This window comes from Aquarana catesbeiana, linkage group LG01 (assembly GCF_042186555.1).
Source record: "Aquarana catesbeiana isolate 2022-GZ linkage group LG01, ASM4218655v1, whole genome shotgun sequence".
Classification (NCBI taxonomy): domain Eukaryota; kingdom Metazoa; phylum Chordata; class Amphibia; order Anura; family Ranidae; genus Aquarana; species Aquarana catesbeiana.
This window is the reverse complement of record NC_133324.1, coordinates 813,644,833-813,661,427: the sequence shown is the minus strand read 5'-3', so window position 1 is coordinate 813,661,427 and position 16,595 is coordinate 813,644,833. Positions and strand designations below refer to the sequence as shown.

At 41.2% G+C, this 16,595-nt stretch overlaps 1 protein-coding gene across 5 annotated transcripts in view; it reads right to left on the bottom strand.

The window, feature by feature from the left end:
* Nucleotides 1–16,595, bottom strand: part of SGCZ (sarcoglycan zeta) — a 2,017,576-nt gene that overhangs the window by 1,385,048 nt on the left and 615,933 nt on the right. For 3 of the 5 annotated variants that reach the window (XM_073608275.1, XM_073608266.1, XM_073608259.1), the window contains exon 3: nt 4,699–4,773. The exons of the other annotated variants lie outside the window; for them this stretch is intronic. The gene's annotated coding sequence lies outside the window, so the exon portion shown is untranslated. The remainder of the gene's footprint in view (nt 1–4,698; nt 4,774–16,595) is intronic. 5 annotated transcript variants of the gene reach the window in all.

Sequence of the window (16,595 nt, the reverse complement as noted above, 5' to 3'; positions counted from 1 at the left end):
GACTGTCCATTCAGGGAAAGTCATGGCAGAGGCAACATCCTCGCCTTGGGCCCATAACAACTCTTGTGACATAGTCTCAAATAGGTCATCATCACTGGAGAGATCCGGCATGGATTCTATCTCCGAATCTCCCAGTTCTTCTGCTGGCAGATATCTATTTACAGTCGCAGATACATTCCCCAACAATTGCTCACCCGTTCCTGAGGTGGACTTTGTTGGATCCAGTTTGGGTAGTCTCTGGGGTAGGCCTCGACCATGGCCGCGGGAAGCCTTCACATATCCCACCTTCTTCTGGACAGGTACAACAGGGATAGGTGTAGTGGATGCGGAAATCAAAGTAAAGTCCGCTGATGAATCGGTAACAGCAGTGTCTCTCTCCCTTACACTCTTGGTAGCAACAGGCAAAGTCACGGCCTGCCGTTCTTTTCCAGCAGAAATAGCAGCTTCTACTGTGGCGACACCTGTAGCCCAGTCCATACGATAAGCATGGGGCGACATGGTGGGTTGCTCCACCACAAACAAATACTCTCCACATTGCGGGCAGCGACCAAATGGACAGAGATGTACGGCCAGTCCCTCACATTTGTGGCAAATCATGCCCAGCCCTTCAATATCTCCAATGGTGTAGAGAACAAACCTCCCCCGCGGCTTCAGACGAATACCGGTCTCTATAAGCAGGGTTCCTGTCAACATAGTACTCGACACATTGCTCGCTGGGAACATTCTTGGTCCCATAATTGACTGCATCGCCGAAAAAGACATGGCCACACTCTGATCTTCTGAGCACGATCACGAGGCCTCTCTTCTTCTCTGGCGCCAAACACATACACGTGTCCCACGTGGTATCAAGTAGGGTAGGCTCCTCCCACTTGTTCATCTGATCATGTAGCTCCCGGGCTTTTACTGGCGCCCGCCGCCTACGCACTCAGAAATAAAGTCCTGCAACTTTTAACCTCTTCTTCTCCTGAGAAAATGACAAAGTCCAGTTCTCACCGTAAATTCCCGGTGAAACACCTCTCCAGGTTGTGAGAATGACGGCTAACAAATTCCGGACGACGCCCACACATGTAGCAATAACTCTCGGTGGAGCTGCTGGTTTAAGCGGGCTTGTTACCTTCACTCTCGATACCTCTGTTTCACCGGCACCGGGTCTAGGGTTCCGTTGAGTTTACCTCTGGACGATATAAGCACCAATAACCTTTAATAAAACGAACAAGGGAAGTAGCAGGAAAGAGGTAGTAGGAAAGCTGCAGGGAAGCTCAAATACCTTTCTGTTGTATTTCTTCAGAACATTCTTTGTAATTGAACACTTGCAATTGAATAGTCCCCCTTTCGTAGGATTCAATCTTTGCCCGCCTGGATAGACATCTCTCACTTGCCTAGCAGCCAGCACGTAGCACGAACAAAAGTCTCTGCCACAGACTTATCTGGAATAAAACCCGTACGATCCTCTGCCACAGGATGTATTGGTTTGTGATGAATGTCAGATACAGTACTTGAACCTTTAAGCCAACCCAGCAGTACTATACTGTAAGATTACTTTGGAATGCGTCCTCCAATCGAGTCACCAGGCCCCTCTACAGACCAGCACTCTGCATGATCCTTCCATGATGGGTCCTCCCCTGGGATCTTCTCAGTTGTCCAGCTTCTTCACTCAGGATAGACAGCTCAGGACCATTCCTCTGCTGCTGTGGTAGGCCCCAGACAGGCTTCTGGGCCCACCCACACGCCGTAGTGACGCGTGCCTCCGGAACGGAGGACCACGAGGTGGTATTCCTAGTGCATACCTGTCGGCCAGGAGGGCCAGCAGATGTCTGAAAACGAACCCTAAAACATGGCGTCTGTCCCATAAATACCCTCTCACAGAATTAAATTCGGAGGACCACCTCCACCGAGTTATCTCCGGGACAGAGGAGCACTCATTCGCTTCAACACATTGCTTTTCCAACACCTGCCGATGGTGACAACGACACCCACCGGCACAATGTGGAACTGCATGCAATGTCAGCCAAGCTGGAACAGAGGCAAATCTAACTTCCTATAACAAGCGACCCACTAAATTTACTTATCAGCGGTAGATAAAAATCTACCAGCGCTACATAACTATATGCCAGCAATAGAACTGGGACAAGGTATCATAATGCCAAAAAGTTGGCCCAAATGTACAAGTCCATGGTAAGTGTGTCATAGCATCTATGGTGACCCAACACATTTTGTGAGTACAGTCTCACTCTTCAACCCCTGAAGAGTGAGATTGTACTTAGAGACTGTAATTCTTCATTAAATACTCGTTCCTTCCTTTGGGGTTATTTATGGCAACGGTTAAAGTCCTTATTTTTTGTAATTTTTAGTTTGAAAGATCAATAAAACAACACTGCTTACAGATCCATAAATTCAAATGTGTCTGAGATCAGTAATTTATGCATATATACAATATATAGATGTACTATATGCATGTACACACAGATAAGCATCATTTAAATCTTAGCTTGCAAAAGAAAAGAAGAATGTTATACGTATAAATTCAAGGCAACATTTATATAACTATACGTATGACAGTTACACAGGAAAGATCCTGTGTAAAAAATGTAAGTATGTCATATACTTGCATTTTATACAGGATCATTTTGCCAGTGTGCATGAAGCTTTAGAAATAAATTTAAAAAAAAACATTGTTATATTATGGGAATGAAACATGTTAGGTTTCATTCACACTGGCACATAGAAAACTAGTGTTTATATGCATCTAGAGGAGATTTCTAAATGTATATAAGTATATGTAATAATAACTCCATAAATGTAGCTAAATGTAGCTAAACCTGCTTTAAAGTAGGAACACATAAATGCAATGAAGAGTATTCTGGGAGACATACAAGTTGTTTATACTACCCAACAGTCTCCCAACTGTCCTTTATTTGGAGGGATTGTCCCTTTTTTGAGACCAATTCCTCTGTCCCTCATGCAACCCCAGCTATCACTCATTTTGTTCTAATGCGTACATCTCTATACAAAATTTCAATTTCAAAAGTGTAATGCTGCACTAAACTTTTTATCCCAACTGTAAATCACTGTAGGTCAAAAAAGCACTAGTGTGTCTCAGCCAATCATTTTCTGCATAATCAATCTTGGTTGCCCGTGTAACAAGGGCCATGGTAGGACTGTTTTTCTTTGCTGTACTGTGTTCTAAACGGTGTTCCTCTTTATCCCTTCAGAAAATTGGGGGGCATGCATTGATGGTCAGTGGAAAAGCACCTTCTTATATTGGAATTTGGTGTAGTGGTCCCATACATTGGTAGTCAATAGGAGAAGGGCCCCTTATATTAAGTGTCAGTGGGATAATTGATAATCAGTGGATATTGGGAGTTAGAAACACTTCATTGATCATGGAACCCCTGGCAACCTCTGGAGGAATCCCACAGTTCCAAGGATCCCTGGTTGAGAAATCCTGACCTAGAGTTAACAAATTTTTATATATCATTTCAGGTACATACTGTACAATTTTCAATATACAATATATACTTCACCTAATATGTAATTCACCTATATGAATACATCATTTATATGTACCAAACATTTTCTATGTGTTTTATATGACAATGTATGTAATTTGTTTGTATGAATACATTTTATTTTGTATTATTTTGACTAGACTATAGCTGAGGCTTAGTGGTTTATGCATTCCTGAAGACATTTAAATTGTCCCAATCTATATCCTTGCATCACAGTTCACCTTTACCTAAAACTGTGAGTTTTAATTTAAAAGTCTTGGCCTTCTTTCAATCACAGTCATTCAATGACACTCATTGAACGCTAATATACTTATGGTGATGTAAATATTGACAGTATATTTAATTTTTGCTATTAAGAGTGTGCAATTTTCATGTAACATAGAAAACCCCTTTAAGTCAAAAGCTCATTCCTATTCCTTAATAATACATTTACAAGCCTAATGCATGTTATAGATATTCAGACTTGCTGCTAGTACATAACCTGGATGAATAAGCCACAAAAGGCAAAATGCCTTTGTATTTTAAAATGTATCCATTCATATAGCACCATTATCTCTTGTATTACTGTAAAATGTAAATGATACAAAAGCATTTAAATAATATTTAAATAGATAAAAATAGCAGCAAAATGCATAAAGAAGAATGGAATAATGATAACAAAAAGAAGAATACCATGTAATTAAGGAGCAACTAAAGCTGTACCTTCACGGTCTTTTTTTTTGATCAGCCAGTGAGATTTCGCAGCCAGATTGCTCCATCCACAAGGTGGATGGAGGAATTCCCCCCACTAGGACATTATATTCTGCACCTGATCTGAGCTGAAGCTTATTGAAGAAAATTTTCCAACATGTCTCTTCTGTCAAGCAGGAATGGACACACACTAATCAAGATTCAGTTGGTCCAGCAGGGAAATTTTTATCAGTGTATGGCCAGTTTTCAATGTGAATTTAAAGGTTCGGTAACTATAACAGTTTTAGAAAATAGCTGAAGCAAATCTTGCAAGAAAAGTCTTGAAGCTAAAAAGTGAAGCATTCTCTAGAGGTAAAGGTTGAATACTAAATAATATTTGTATTTGGAGAAATACCTGATGATATTATAGAGCGTAATTTAACATTGAGGCAATTCCTAAAAATGATATTCTTCTAATTCTTCTAATTTTAAATGTAAGCAAAAAAAAAAGAAAACATACCACTATTGATGTACAGGTTCATCCCCAGGATCACAAGTGTATTGATATGTGTTGGTTTCAGTGATAGTTAACAGCCTATAAAATAAAAACAAACATGCATTTGTATTAATACATAGCAAAAACCTAATGCATTAAAAAGTTATAAAGTAACTTTACTTTGGAGCACACTCTTTTATTCTGCCTAAAAATGTATTATTAAAAATCAACCTGGTCATGTCCATTTGTCTAAAAGGTTTAGGAGTCACCTTTTTAACCCAAATCCTGATTTCCTGGCTTCTAGACAAAATCTCAGCTCTTCTTAGCAATTGAATTCTGCCCACCTCTTTTCCAATGGAATACAGTTTAGTGGTTATTGCCTACCCGCAATCAGAAACTGGACGTAGGTTCAAAGTATGCATTCCTGCAGTATGCTACAGGACATAACTTGTGAATAGGAAGGTGAGGCTTGTATTCTTGTAATATGGTCAAAGTTGGAACCTGGGTTATAAAAGAAAAGTACCTGACTAAAAGTCCTGCAAAACAGATAGCACATTCTCTATCAGAGATTATTCATATAGCTGAAGTATGCAGTGCTATGAAGCTGTTCTGTTGAGCAATAATATTGCTTTTTTTCTGCATACAGGAAAGTTGTGGGTTTACTGAAGCTAAATTGACCTTTCTTTTTAAGCTTTTTGGGTATTTACTGGTGTGGAAGGTCACCACTAGTCCGTGTTATCAGTTTGAAATTTGCCTGGACCCATCTAATAAACTACAGATGAAGGAAGGTAATCATATCATTAATGTAGTCACTCTTTATAATCATACAATATCATTATGTCATACAAAATTGGGGGCGTGGTCTAGCTCCGCTCTAAGATGGACGTCTGAAGCCAGATCTCCTGCACGTCGGAGCAGCAAAAATCAGCTAGACTAGAAGCTGATAGAAGAATAGAATAATAGGTTACCGGAAAAATTCCTGAGCAGCTCTTATAATTTATACTATAAAAGAGCCTAATACATAGATCCACCAGAGTATTTCACACATATACCAATTTATACATAGATTTATACAGTAGGTTTAGCTATAAGCTTTCTAATAAATTAAGTTAAAAATAAAAGCTTAACTGTGATAAAAATTGTGAATTCAATCACAAAAAGCTGAATAGATCAATAGAGGTTATACATTTGCTCTTTGTTAATCTTTCACTGCTTCTACTGCATAACAGCTCCCTCTACTGAAAATATGTTGAATGACAAAGGGGAAAAATCGAATTAGATATTCCACATGTATTAATGTTTACCTAACCCTAAGAATATAGCCAGTATATACATGACTCAATATAATACTGATGTATCGGATGAGGGTGCTCTGTGACTATTTCTCAATTACATGTAAAGTATGTTAATAATTGCTCTGGGTAATCCCCCTCCCAAACATATCCTTATATGCTTGTATCCTCATACTATACCTGCATCAAATTTTTCTTGCTGCCCCACAGTAGCAGGACTTGGTATTACAGTGGTTTTTATTAGACCCCAAACCCACACAGAGGGTGATTTCCTTGACATCCCCTCTGAATAGTCCGGATTCTTAATTACATTAGATAACATCCCTTATCTTTCATCTCTTGGAGTGGAAGTATAAGTGGGGAAAAACAAAGTTAGCAAATAAGGTAGACCAACATGCCTAAATCTACCTCCAGTACATTTTTTATTTTATTTTTTCTTCATTTTACATTCCCCCACCTCTTCTCCCCATGCAAACAACCTAACCCCCCCCCCATACCAACCTTCAATTGGTAACAACATTCCATTCCCTCTAAATTTCAATATCCCTGGTATATTCATAAACTCAATCTAAAGATTAGACAGATTATAGACAATATGTCCAACCAAAACTCGAAAATCACTCCACTATCGATAAAACTATTCTCTGTCAACACAAAGGGAATAAATATTCCTGAAAAAAGAAGTTTTTTAGTTAAATATGTTTAGTTTTTGACATGCGCGGTGAGTTGTACACTGTTATGCACATGACTATGTGCACCAATTGGCCGGGGTATGCTCCAAAGGCACTGTTTTGTACCTTCACAGTGAAAATCTTCAACAAAAAGAATTTTCAAAAAAAAAAATCTGACAAAGTTCCAAATATCCAAGACAAGAGATTTCCAATAGCTTATGCAACAAACCCAGAAGGTAAAACTAAAGGAGTTACTACTTTAATCTCCAAACACACACCATTCCAGCTAATAGACTCTATACACTACCCATTGGGAAGATATCTGTTCCTTAAAGGGAAAATAGGCTCCCATCGCATTACCATTGCAAACATTTATGCTCCAAACACAAAACAAGTTGAATTCTTTCGCCTTATAGGAGACTTGGTAACTTAATTTGCCTCAGGCATTCTTATCCTAGGTGGAGACCTAAACACACCCTTAAATCCCCTTATAGACACATCAAATGGTACATCAACCCTCCCTTTCAGAGCATTAAAGCAAATCAAATTGCAACTACAGGGTCTCATGCTACATGAAGTCTGGAGAACTCTAAACCCACAAGTAAAAGATTACATTTACTTTTCACCTTTACACCAAAAGTACTCTCTACTACTTTTTCCTATCACAATCCAATCTCAACTTATTAAAAGACACTACAATTGAACCCATGATCCTATCGGATCACCATCCGATCACCATGACACTAACATTCCCAAATACAAATTTTAGAATTAAAACTTGGAGACTAAATACTTCCATTCTTAAAGATCTTGTTGACATTCAACACTTTAACGACTGCCTGAGGGATTACTTCTCACAAAATGAGTACGATGAGATGTCACTCCTTAATCAGTGGGACGCACATAAATGTGTTATAAGAGGAGAAATCATAGCTAAGATAGCCAAAATTAAGAAAGAACAACAATCCAAAATAAATACACTGACAAACCAAATCCAAGTTCTAGAAGCAACTCATAAACGTACATTGGCGATCACAACACTTAATTAACTAACCCAAACAAGAGCACAGCTATCAATAGAATTAAATATGAAAACAAAAAGACAATATATACTCAGACATAAAATATACTATGAACAAGGAAACAAAAGTGGTAAACTATTAGCGAAAGCAGGACAAAACAAAAAAACAGCTGCCACCGTCCATCAAATTAGAGATAAACATGACACACCACACTCATTGAACGAAGAGATAGCTAATAACTAAGAACTATACTACCAATCCTTATACAACATCCCATCAAATCCTAAATGTCCTCAAAATTCTGAAAAAAGAACAAGGCTTATACAAGAATTCCTACAAAAATATAGACCCCCTCCTATCTTGGCAAATACCGCACGAGACCCTGAAGGCCCTTTCTCTGACACTGAATTTGAGCAATCAAAGACATGAAACTAGGTAAAGCTCCAGGACCAGATGGCCTACCCTTACAATACAACAAAACATCAGTCAGAACTACACTCACCATCACAACTACTAGAAGCACATGTAGCGGTATTATCTAAAGAAGGAAAGATGAGTCCCAAGTCACTAATTATCGACCAATTTCCATCATAAATATTGATATAAAAATATATGCCGGGGCGTGACCTGACGCAGACCATGATGGACGCCTAAGCCCTGTGCTCCGTGCCGCTGACGGGACCTAAAGCCACTCTACGCCACGATCCGACCCCCGCTCCAATCACACGGAGGGGGGAAGACAGTAGGACCATCCCGAGCATGTCTAGGAGGCGGAATAAGCCGCCAGCACCTCGCCGCCTCACGGATTACTATCCCCCAGCATCTATGAACGAGGCCCAAGATGGCGCCGGTGCTGGGAGCTTCACCTCAGAAGCGTCCCGCGCTGCACACGCTGAGACACAGCTGGCAGCTTCCTTACATGACGATCTCCTCTCCCAGCCGCTCAATCGCTCCCACAAGGAGGACATGGACACCCTCCCATCACCTGATGTCTCTTCCTCACAACAAGGCACGGATAGAGGTAAGAGACTGGGCTCCTCCCCAGCCATCTCCCCCAGCAAGGAGCCACAGCACAAAAGGCATCAATGGGCTGACAGAGATCTTGACACAGCACACACCCCAGCTCTGGCAACCATCCCTGTCTCTGACAGCCCTGTAACAGAATCAATGCTGAAAGCCATGCTCCTTACCCTGCAGAGAGACCTACACAGAGAACTGCAACTCTCTGTATCTCAGATACGTGGAAGGGTAGATCACCTGACAGAGAGAACGACTGTGCTTGAGGATAACATGCAGGACCATGTCAGGGCCCACAATTAATTATTAGACGCACATGAACATCATGCGTCTGAAATACACCATATGAAGCTGAAATTAGCAGATTTGGAAGACCGTTCCAGAAGGAACAATATTAAATTCAGGGGTGTCCCCGAATCTGTTAAGCCGAATGAAATCACGCCCTACCTGCGAGAGATGTTCTCCAGCTTACTACCCCGCCTAAACGCACGAGACATCATGATTGATAGCGCGCACAGAATTGCCAAACCAGCATACCTCCCCCCTGACACCCCCAGGGACATACTAGCGAGAGTGCATTACTTTCACGTTAAGGAGCAGATTCTACAAATTGCCAAAACCACTAAACCGCTGCCAGCACCTTACACAAATGTCCTCATGTTTAGTGACCTCTCCAAGGCCACGATGGAGATAAGAAGAGCGTTCACCCCTGTAACCTCTGTGTTACAGGAGAAGAAAATTACATATAAATGGGGTTTCCCTACCAAGCTACTGGTCACATACCAGCAACAGATAATTCCCATCCTTACTTCCAAAGATGGATATAAAAAGCTGACCAATTGGGGATTTCTGCCCGTATCTGTCAACCAAAAAGAATACAGGGGCTCCTACTCCTGTCCTCCGTCTGCAAGGAATGGGATACACGATCCAGGCGAGACCCGTAACAACAAGCAGGCCCTCGGTCCTCCGCACCACTAGGATCCCTGATGGGCGCAGTTTCTGAAACACATCCACCCCCTAAGGTTATAGTGTGCTAAGCACACCGTTATAATTGTTTTACTTACTTTTTGTTCCTACAGAGATATATATTACTTCTCTCTTTTTATTCTTATTTTTTCTTTTTGGTTCTCCTAACAGTGTTTACACGCTCATACTGAACGTATAATCTATTTACTATTTGACCTACTTCCGCATTATAGCATATTTGACAGTCCTGTGTAACTGCTACGGGTGTTTCTTGTACAACTTTTGTATATCACAGCCATACTCTGTATAGATACCTACTATATTGTTTGATTCATATTTGGTCAGAGCGAACAGGAGAGGTGTGGAATCTCGCTCCTTTCATTCCCAACCCGGGTCATCCCCCAATATCATGGCCTTCAAAATCACCTCCTTAAATGTAAAGGGACTAAATTCCCCATTCAAACGCAACCTCCTTTGGAAAGAGGCACTGTCCCATCACGCTGACGTGTTTTGCGTACAAGAAACGGATTTCGATAAAGATAACTCCCCAAAATGCTCGCATAAGCAATACCCGCACTGCTTTTTTGCCAGTGCCCCCACCAAAAAAAGGGGAGTAATGATTGCAATTAGTTCCTCTGTCTCCTTTCAGCTACACCACTGTGAAGCTGATGAAGACGGCAGATACCTGATTCTCTCTGCAACAATTGCAAACCAACGCCTCACGCTAGTGAATCTATACGCCCCTAACACTGGCCAAAAGAAATTTTTTACCAAACTGATCTCCAAACTGACACCGTATAGATCTGATCCAGTTATACTATGTGGAGACTTTAATGAAATCATTGACACAACCCTAGACACATCCAACCCTACTAAACGTAGGCCCTCTGCCTTGTCCTCACTTCTACATAAAGAAGATCTTTATGACCCGTGGAGATGTACCCATGACACAGAGCGAGATTACACCTTCTTCTCCAGCCCCCAGCAGTCTTACTCCCGGATCGACATGTTCCTCACAGATAAATTTCTCCTCCAGTCAATCACTGAAGCACGCATAGGTACAATCACGTGGTCGGATCACGCACCCATATCCATCACATTATTCAATTGCAAAAAAACTGCTAGTCATAATATTTGGAGACTAAACACATCCCTCCTCACCAACCCATCCTTTGAAAATGAGCTTCGATCCGAGATTGAGACCTACTTTGATATCAATGTACATTCTACTACTGACCAATCCATAGTTTGGCATGCGCATAAAGCTTTCTCACGGGGCCTCCTCATTAAATATGGAGCACAAAATAAAAAACAACAAACGGCCATCACAGAAACCCTACTAAAGCAAATCAGGGCTTTAGAATATGCCAACAAACAAAATCCATCTCCCAAATTGTCCCTAGACCTCAAAAGCCTAAGATACGATCTTAGCGAACACCTACACAAAAGATTTGATTACTACGTTAAACGTCTTAGGCTACAATATTACTCCTCAGCCAACAAGTCAGGTGCGTTCCTGGCCAAGCAACTACAAAAACACCGGGCCAATAATAAGATACAATACTTATCCAACTCCCAAGGTAAAAAAGTTCATAATCCTCTAGATATAGCAAACAAATTTAGTACCTTTTACGCCAAACTTTACAATCTCAATGACCTAAATCAAGAAACCAAGCCAAAATTAGCAGACATAGATGAGTTTCTCTCCTCTATTCACCTTCCCTCAATATCCACTGAGCAACTAGACTCTATCTCTGTACTTTTCTCCCCCGAGGAAATCCGCATGGCCATCAAACGATTACCCCTACACAAGGCCCCGGGACCGGATGGATTCCCGAACGCATATTACAAACACTTCTCGGATGTGATCACCCCGCACTTATGCACCACCTTTAACCATTACATTAATACAGGCAAAATCCCCACAGAAGCCCTGGAGGCCCTCATTGTCACCATACCCAAACCAGGCAAATCTCCTGATAACCCAGCCAACTACTGTCCAATCTCACTCTTGAATACTGATACCAAAATATATGCAAAAATACTAGCCCAACGATTATCCAAAGTCATCCCCCTCATCATACACCCGGACCAAGTCGGATTCGTGCCTGGCAGGCAGGCCTCCGATGGTACCAGACGCCTTATTGACTTGATCCAGTGGGTAGAGCACAGACAAAAGCCTTCTCTCTTCCTCTCCCTGGATGCAGAGAAGGCGTTTGACAGGGTGCACTGGAAATACATGGAGAAGGTAATGCTCAAGTTCGGACTGACAGGGAATCTCCTCCAGGCTATACTCAACCTTTACTCTTCCCCTAGCGCCCGAGTATGGACCTCAGGCATAATATCAGACCCCTTTCTCATCACTAATGGCACTAGGCAGGGGTGCCCACTCTCCCCCCTGATTTTTGCCATGATGGAACCACTTGCACAAGCCATTAGATCCACACCAGCAATATCGGGCATCACTGTGGGGACTGTAGAACATAAAATTGGTCTTTACGCGGACGATGTTATTATTACCCTCACAAATCCCAGATATTCCCTTCCCAATCTCTAAAAAACATTGGAAAAATTTAGTTCAATCTCTCTATATAAAATAAATCACAGCAAATCCACTATGCTGAACCTAGGGATAGACCCTCAAACTTCACATCATATTTCGACAACCACTCCTTTCACTTGGGCTAAAAACTCCTCACTCCCATACCTGGGTATTCAACTAACCTTCCCCAGTAAATCTATGCTTCAACTAAACTATGCCGCCCTACAGGAAAAACTTTTGCGCAATCTCCAAAGATATGTGTAACTATACTGTCTCTTGGGTGGGTAGAATAGCTCAAGTCAAAATGTATTTACTGCCACATATTTTGTATATGTTTCGCACGATCCCAATACCTATGCTACCCCAGCAACTGGCGCAGATACAAAGTATACTCAATACACATATTTGGCAACATAAACATCCCAGACTCAAAAAAGACATCCTCTTGTCTCCTGTACAAAATGGTGGAATGGGAGCCCCCAACGTCCACGCATACTACAAAGCAGTTATACTGGATCAACTACGGGAATGGTGGACGCCCACCTCGACCAAGACTTGGACACAAATCGAAACCATGGCTCTCAAGGCGAACCCACAACACACACTAATGGCTGCACTACTCAACTTGCAACCACATCGACACTTCCTACTTACGGTAATCGCAGCCATGCGAGTGTGGTCGGCCACTGCAAACAAATCCAAGGGCATACCCAAAGCTATCCTTTTTAAAATAAATCTCCAAGCACTAGAGTTGATCTCTCCTAATTTATCCCTTCAGGTATGGATACAAAAAGGACTTACCAACTTGGGACAACTCATTTCCACATCTGGACCCCACCCATTCCCACATCTTCAACGAACTTTTGACCTCCCTGCTAATACATCCTTCTTGTATATGAGGATCCGCTCTATTATCGCTAAACTTGATCTCACAGCATGTGACCCCCAAATGACTGACATCCTGAATTTTGACAATACCCCAAACCCAGCAGTTAAAGGCATTGCATGGATTTACAAGCTGTTAACAATGCTCTCCGAAGATCACACCTCTTCATCCATCACATTTTGGTCCACATTCACAAGTTCGCCACCAAAGCCTCCATTGTGGCACAAAACCCTGACCATCCCTCTTCAAGCCTCAAAATGCATATCTCATTGGGAATCGACACAAAAACTATTCCACAAGTGGTACTACACCCCAGCCAGATTGGCAAATATTTTCCCGGCTACCTCCTCTCAATGTTGGAGAAACTGCTCAGGCAAAGGCACCCTGCGACACATATGGTGGGACTGTCCTAACATCCACCAGTACTGGCAGGAGGTCTCCGACATCATCTCACAGCTCTGCAAAATCCCATTGCCGTTATCCCCACTGGACCTACTCCTGGGTCTTAACGTCCCCAACTGGCCCAAGAATGTCAGAGCCCTTGCAACCCATATACTTATTGCAGCATGATTAGCTCTAACAAGAAAATGGAAAGCCTCACAAGCCCCCTCTAGATCGGAACTCATCGCTCTACTAAACAACCACTTCCTAATGGAATTCTCCTTTGCTAAGGCCAACATGTACACCGCAACATTTCGTCTCAACTGGGATCCCTGGATCACCGACCCGAGGAGTGCAACACTACCCTGATTGTCTTCTTCTTTTACATTGTGACATATCTATTGTTATACATCTTTACCCCCGTGGATTGCTACAATCCCGCACATCTAATATGCAAAGAAAGTAGAAACCCCCACACCCATGCACCGCTCCACTTAGGGACACTTCTCTCAGTTACTACTCAGGATGGGACATGCAAACATGTAATATACTCATAGCAAGTAGGCCCACAAGTTGCTTTTACTCTCCAGTTTTTCAGTTCTTCGTACCTAGAATGTTACTGGTTCTACAAGTTACCTAGTTCTGACAAAAGGATGGTTGGTGGCGCTGCCTCCTGTCCCATGGCACAGTAAGTACCCAGATGGGGTGCCGGGGAATGGAGATGGTGCCTCCACTCATCAAACTTCAACCTAAAGACTATGTATTCGCTGTATACATTTGCTACAGAATGACACTGGTTACCGCACTGTGTACTATTCTATGTAACCTTGCTAATACATCAACCGTCTGTACTGATACCCTGTGAAAAATTCAATAAACATATTGTTAAAAAAAAAATATATATATGCCAAGATCTTGGCAAACAGGCTTATACCTTTTCTTTCATCTCTTATCTCTTATCCCAGGTAGAGAAGGACATGACTGTAGTGATATAATAATATGTGTAGTAGTATAGTGGTATCGTGGGTATGATAATTAATTAGTAAGAACACAGAACAAAGTCCAAAGTCCACAGATGACAAAAAATCCGACAGAGTAGATATAATTTAGAATCCCATGTTCCTAGGTCTGTGTGTGCATACACAGACAAGCCTATCTTAAAAACTATAGACTGAATACCGTGTTATATTCACTAGACACTGAATGGCTGAGCAATTTGATTGGCCGTTTCAATTTAGGACTTTGATTGGCTTTAGTCTTTCAAACAGACAACAACTCCCAGCCGTGAACAGCTGTAGTCATAAACCGCCCCAATTTGCACTCCCGCATATCAACATCAACAAGTCCTCTTAGATATGTGTAATTAGATTAACAGATACCACCTGAATACCCTTTTGAGCCCTTGGAATACCTACATTCCTAATCTGTATTCTTGCATATTAATATCAACAAGTCCCCTTAGATATGTGTAATTAGATTAACAGATATCCGGGTCACGGCACCAAAGTAGTGATATAAGATGTATAGTAGTATCATGGGTATGATAATTAATTAGTAAGTACTCTTCCGCAGCAACCCAATTCTTCCAGAGAGATGCACTTTATTGACTTCCAACACAGAACAAAGTCCAAAGTCCACAGATGACAAAAAATCCGACAGAGTAGATAATTCAGCGACCCATTTCCTAGGTCTGTGTGTGCATACACAGACAAGCCTAACTTAAACTATAGACTGAATGCCGAGTTGTATTCACTAGACACTGAATGGCTGAGCAATTTGATTGGCCGTCTCCATTCAGGTCTTTTATATACTTTAGTCTTTCAGATAGACAACAACTCCCAGCCGTGAACAGCTGCAGTCATAAACCACCCCAATTTGCACTCCCGCATATCAACATCAACAAGTCCCCTTAGATATGTGTAATTAGATTAGATTAACAGATACTACCTGAACACCCTTTGAAATGTTCAAATAGACTCGCATAAGAATAACACATCAAAGGGTCTTCAGCTGTCCCCTTGCTATGTTAAAATTCAGTTGACTTGGACAATTCAACTGAATTTCTGGTCAACATGGCACCCCAATACAATATTATACATAAATTGGCCAACATATTACAACAATGACAACATGATTAAAGCACTTAATATACTCCACTGGCTCACATCCAAAAAGAAACAAGGATTCTTTCTACCACTGGATGCAGAAAAGGCATTTGATAGAGAGGCCTGGGATTACATGGAAACAGTCCTTTGCTCTATTGGTATCCTACCTCGAATGAGAGCATACATCAGAGCACTTTATTCAAACCCGACAGCAAGAGTATGTGTCAATGGTCACCTATCAAACGCCTTTCATTTACGAAATGGAACAAGACAAGGTTGCCCTCTATCTCCTTTGTTGTTTGTCCTCACATTAGAACCATTGCTAAACAGACTAATGCCGCTTACACACGGTCAGATTTTCCAATGGGAAATGTTGGATGTGAGCTTGTTGGCTGAAAGTCTGACTGTGTGTATGCTCCATCGAACATTTGTTGGCAGACTTTCTGCCAACAAATGTTGGCTAGTAGGTTCTCAAATTTTCCGCCAACAAAACTTTGTTGTCAGACTTTCTGATCATGTGTACACAAGTGTGTCGCACAAAAGTTCATGCATGCTCGGAATCAAGTACGAGCCGGAAGCGCTCGGTCTTGTAAAACTAGCGTTTGTAATGGAGATATCACATTCGTCACGTGGCAAATTATGAAATCTCTCAATGCAACGCATTCTCTTCTTCTTTATAATGCTATAATAATGAAGTTGCTTTGCTGCTGATATTCACAGACTTCTGACAAATGTATTTTTTATTATTTCTAGTGATATCCAGAATAATCTTTTTTATTTTCTTTTTTTTTCTAGTGATCTCCATATTTTTTTTTTTGTGATCTCCAGAATAATATATTTTTTTTCTAGTGATCTCCAGAATAATTTTTTGTTTTTTCATTTTGTGTGTCAAGTTATCACAACACCATTATTATCTTGTATTTTTTAACCTCAAAAGATACAATTATGTTGGTGTCCTTTGTTAATTTGACATTGTATTTTTGAAATGTACCTGTCTACTCACAAACAAACTGCCCTTTTTGAAGTAAAACACATTGCC